Below are 6,000 nucleotides of genomic sequence, written 5' to 3'. Positions count from 1 at the left end.
TAGACCTGGCTCATGATGCCACTATTGGGGAACGTAGCATGCAATTTACAAAAAAATCCTACGCTCACGCAAGATCTATCTAGGACATGCATAGCAATGAGAGGGGCAGAGTGTGTATACGTACCCTCGTAGACCGAAAGCGGAAGCGTATGACAATGCGGTTGATGTAGTCGAACTTCTTCTCGTTCCGACCGATCAAGCACTAAACGTACGACACCTCCGAGTTCTGCACACGTTCAACTCGATTACGTCCCTCGAACTCTAGATCCAGCAGAGTGTTGAGGAATAAGATGAGTTTCGTCAGCACGATGGCATGGTGACGGTGATGGTGAAGTGATCCGCGCAGGGCTTCGCCTAAGCATTGTGAGAATATGACCGAGGGTGTAATCTGTGGAGGGGAGCGCCGCACACGGCTAACACATGTTGTTGCATTCTAGGCGCCCCCTTCCCATGTATATATAGGTGGGAGGGGAGGGGAGCAGCCACAGGGTGCCCCAAGTAGGAGGAATCCTACTTGGGGCCTAATGCAATTCGCCCCCCCCCCCTACCATATTTTCCGGAGGGGGAAGGAAGGAGGAGGGAGGAGGGAAGGAAGGGGGAGGCCGAATCCCTCCCCTTCCTTCTCTCTTCCCCTCTTTCCTTCTCCTCTCGTGCGGCCCATATGGGGGCGCAGCAGCACCTGTTGGCTGCTGTGTTTCCCCTCTTGGCCCATTAGGCCCATATCTTTTGCCGGGGGTGCCCGGAACCCCTTCCGGTGACCCGATATGTACCCGGTACCCTACGGAACACTTCCGGTGTCCGAATACTATCGTCCTATATATCAATCTTTACCTCTCGACCATTTCGAGACTCCTCGTCATGTCTGTGATCTCATCCGGGATTCTGAACAACATTCGGTCACCAAATCACATAACTCATATAATACAAAATCGTCATCGAACGTTAAGCGTGTAGACCCTACGGGTTCGAGAACTATATAGACATGACCGAGAAACCTCTCCGGTCAATAACCAATAGTGGAACATGGATGCTCATATTGGCTCCTACATATTCTACGAATATCTTTATCGGTCGAACCATTATGACAACATACATCATTCCCTTTGTCCATCGGTATGTTGCTTGCCCGAGATTTGATTATCGGTATCTTCATACCTAGTTCAATCTCGTTACCGGCAAGTCTCTTTACTCGTTGCATAATACATCATCACGCAACTAACTCATTAGTCACTTTGCTTGCAAGGCTTCTTATGATGTGCATTACCGAGAGGGCCCAGAGATACCTCTTCGATACTCGGAGTGACAAATCCTAATATCGATCTATGCCAACCCAAAAAACACCTTCGGAGATACTTGTAGAGCATATTTATAATCACCCAATTACGTTGTGATGTTTGATATCACATAAGGCATTCCTCTGGTATCTGGGAGTTGCATAATCTCATAGTCAAAGGAATATGTATATGACATGAAGAAAGCAATATCAATAAAATTGACGATCAATATGATAAGCTAAAGTATGGGTCTTGTCCATCACATCATTCTCCCAATGATGTGATCCCATTCATCAAATGACAACACATGTCTATGGTTAGGAAACTTAACCATCTTTGATTAATGAGCTAGTCTAGTAGAGGCTTACTAGGGACACGGTGTTTTGTCTATGTATCCACACATGTATCAAGTTTCCGGTAAATACAATTCTAGCATGAATAAAACATTTATCATGATATAAGGAAATATAAAATAAAAACCTTATTATTTCCTCTAGGGCATATTTCCTTCACTTACATGCCACAAGTTAAACCTAGCAACAAGAGTAAGATAGATTCTTCTTCTAGTAGTAACAATAACCATGTTAAATCCAATATTGTTGCTTCTAGTAATTCCCTTGATTCCACTAACGATTCTATTAGCCAAGTTACCCTTGAGCAAGAAAATAGCTTATTGAAGGGAATTATAGAAAAAGCTATTTACAAGAGTCTTGCCGGGAGTAAGCAATTCGAAGAAATTGTATGCAAGCAAAGAAGACACTGGAAGAATCAAGGTGTTGGTTTTCAATGAAAGTTCAATGCCAATGGAGTTGAATGGAAGAAGATCAATACCCCAAGACGAAGTTTGTTCCTTAACAAGAGAAGTATGACCCCACTTCTTTTGAGGGAACACAAGCTCAAGATGATCTTCCACCACAAGACCACAAGCTAAAAGGCAAGGACAAGCTTCAAGAAGAGATTTACTCGTTCAAATAAGCACCTAAAGCCATGGTCAAGTGGGTTCCCAAGACTTCATCAAGCTCTACTTCATCAATTTCAACTATAACTCCAAGGATTCCCATCAAGTTGATGTGGGTCCCAAAGAAGAAGAACTAGAGTGTTCTTGAGGGTGACTCTGCCAACATATTTCACTCATATTCATTTTGGCAAGGACTTTTGCAACCAACTTTCACATCTTGCACTAGTTCATGGAGTTACAAACCCTCTTGTTGGTAAGATAAGGGACAAGGTAACTCAATGCATTCATGGACATCATCATATGTGCTATTCATTCTATGTCTATGGATATCCTTGTATGTTCCTTGTGGGACTAACCCATGTAGGTATTGAAAGTACAAAAGTCCAAAGGATTGCTCCGAACTCTTGATGGACTACATTAACATTGAGCATCCACATCTTGACTATCTACATGAAGTCATCATCGATAAAACCCAAGGTTAGTTCATCCCTCCTTGGGGGATATCACATCTACGGGGAGCTTTGCTCTAAAAATTGAGCTAAAGTAACTCTAATGGTGTGAACACATTAATGCTTTATGTAAAAGTGGTAACCTGTGACGCCCGGATAATTAGCTATAGCAATCCCACGTTAATGATGCCACGTCACCATGGTTACTGTTGTTAATCTCGCGTCAGTTCAGAAACTGATTCAAATCAAATTTGAAATTAAGTCAAACGATACAGGTTTTCAAATGTTAAAACTATAATGTTCGGAGTGAGCCAAATAATACACACGTAATTGTAGTGGAGGAACCATACTTTTATAAAATGTTTAAATATTTAAATGGTAATAAAATAGTAGCAACTATTATTTAAATGCATTAATTATTAATTAATTACAAAACTATTTTAGTTGGGTAGCAAATTAATGTGTTAGTGACAAAATTACATATACTAAACTAGACACAACTTTAGTATTGTACTAAAACTAAAGTATTTTGGAAATAAGAGAAAGCAGTAAAGGAAAATAAAAGAAAAGGAAAATACAAAACAAAAAACAAAAAATGAAAAGAAACCCCCGGTGGGCCTCGGACCAGCTGCACCCCCCAACCAGCCGGCCCACCCCCACACTTCCCTTGGCCTATATGGCCCTATCCCCTGAAACCCTAAACCGCTACCCCACCCCACTCCCCTTGTCTCTTCCCTCTCCCCCCCCCCGATCTGGATCGGGGGGCGCACGCCCAACTCCGCGCGAGCACGCCACGCCCCCAAGCACCGCCATCCTCTGCGCCCCCGCCTCCTACCACCGGTGCCCCGTCAGCCTTCGTGCGTTCCGCCCCTGCCGCACGTCCCTGTCGTTGGTGTCGTCCCTGACACTGCCGGCGCTCACCGTCACCACCGTCCTTGCGCACCGTCCTCTTCGTCGCCGGTGTCGCATCGTTGGACCTCCCCGACTCCTCCACGAGCCCGTTGCCAGACCCCTACAGCTCCGCCGTGAGCTCCAACCTCCTCTTTCCCCCTCCTCGTTGTGCATTGCCCTGCCGCGCGTGCATCGCTGCACGCCGCGCCCACACGTCAACCGGCCGGCCCTTCTCTCGGCTCCTCCCGTGTGGCCCCCGCAACCACCTCCACCGCTGTTACACAGCACCATCGCTGCCATGTGTCGGCGCTGCATTTGGGCACACCTTCACCGGTATCACCTCACGTCGACCGGCCGGCCCAGATTGGACCGTTTGAGGTCTGGTCGCTACATTTTCCCGGATGTTCCCCCCCTTCACCGGTATCACCTCATACCGCGTTAGGGCACACCTAGCATCACGCTTTGTCATGTCATGCATCGTTATGCATTTTTTGCATTATATTTATTGTTTCTTCCCCCTCTTCTCTCGCTAGACACCGAGACTGACGCCGTTGTTGGTGCCCCGGTCGACTATGCTGCTGACGACCCCTCTCTCTTGCCAGAGCAACCAGGCAAGCCCCCCCCCTTTGATCACCAAATATCACCTACTCTCCTCTATACTGCTTGCATTAGAGTAGTGTAGCATGTTACTGCTTTCCGTTAATCCTATTCTAATGCATAGCCTGTCATTGTTGCTACAACTGTTGATACCTTACCTGCAATCCTAAATGCTTAGTATAGGATGCTAGTTTATCATCAGTGGCCCCACATTCTTGTCGGTCTGCCATACTATACTACCGGGTCGTGATCACTCGGGAGGTGATCACGGGTATTTACATACATATATACATACTATATAGGTGGTGACTAAAGTCGGGTCGGCTCATTGAGTACCCGTGGTTGATTCTGATGTTGAGGGCTGAAGGGGCAGGTGATTCCACCCAGGTAGTGGAGGGCCTAGGTTCCCGACGACCCCCGACTGTTACTTGAGGCGGAGCGACAGGGCAGGAGGAGACCACCTAGGTGAGAGGTGGGCCTTGCCCTGGTCGGCGTTCGCGGTTACTTCAAAATAACACGCTTAACGAGATCTGGGTATTTGATCTGAGTCTAGCTACCGGCCTATACGCACTAACCAACTACGCGGGAACAGTTATGGGCACTTGACGTCGTGGTATCAGCCGAAGCCTTCGTGACGTCAGCGACTGAGCGGCGCGTGCCGGGTTGGACCGCGTAACGCAACTTCCTTTGTAATGGAGGTTGCTAGGTCTGCTCTCCGGCCGCCCTCGCAACATGCATGTGTGCAATGGGCGATGGGCCCAGACCCCTGCGCCATAGGATTTAGACCGGCGTGCTGACCTCTCTGTTGTGCCTAGGTAGGGCGGCGACGTGTTGATCTTCCGAGGCCGGGCATGACCCAGGAAAGTGTGCCCGGACAAAGGGGATCGAGCGTGTTGGGAAATGTGGTGCACCCCTGCAGGGAAGTTAATCTATTCGAATAGTCGTGATCTTCGGTAACAGGACGACTTGGAGTTGTACCTTGACCTTATGACAACTAGAACTGGTTACTTAATAAAACACACCCTTCTAAGTGCCAGATACAACCCGGTGATCGCTCTCTAATAGGGCGACGAGGAGAGGATCTCCAGGTAGGATTATGCTACACGATGCTACTTGGTGAACATACCATCTACTCTCTTCTACATGCTGGAAGATGGAGGTTGCCAGAAGTGTAGTCTTCGATAGGACTAGCTATCCCCCTCTTATTTCGGCATTCTGCAATTCAGTCCACATATGTTACCCCCTTTTCCATTTGATACCAATGCATACATATGTAGTGTAGTTCCTTGCTTGCGAGTACTTTGGATGAGTACTCACGGTTGCTTTGCTCCCGTTTTCCCCCTTCCTATACCCGATTGCTGTGACCAGACGATGGAGTCCAGGAGCCAGACGCCACTGTCGATGACGACTGCTACTACTCGGGAGGTGCCTGCTACCTCTTTTAGCACTGCGTTGGTTTTCCCCGAAGAGGAAAGGATGATGTAGCAAAGTAGCGTAAGTATTTCCCTCAGTTTTTGAGAACCAAGGTATCAATCTAGTAGGAGGCTACGCGCGAGTCCCTCGTACCTGCACAAAACAAATAAATCCTCGCAACCAACACAAATAGGGGTTGTCAATCCCTATAGGGCCACTTACGAGAGTGAGATCTGATAGATACGATAAGATAATATTTTTCGTATTTTTATGATAAAGATGCAAAGTAGTATAAAGGCAAAATAAATAGCAAAGTAAATAACTAAGCAGTAGGAGATTAATATGATAAACATAGACCCGGGGGCCATAGGTTTCACTAGTGGCTTCTCTCGAGAGCATAAGTATTCTACGGTGGGTG

Source organism: Triticum urartu, chromosome 7A (genome assembly GCF_056163025.1).
Source record: "Triticum urartu cultivar PI428250 chromosome 7A, HENAU_Tu73, whole genome shotgun sequence".
Classification (NCBI taxonomy): domain Eukaryota; kingdom Viridiplantae; phylum Streptophyta; class Magnoliopsida; order Poales; family Poaceae; genus Triticum; species Triticum urartu.
This window is presented reverse-complemented; position numbering follows the sequence as displayed.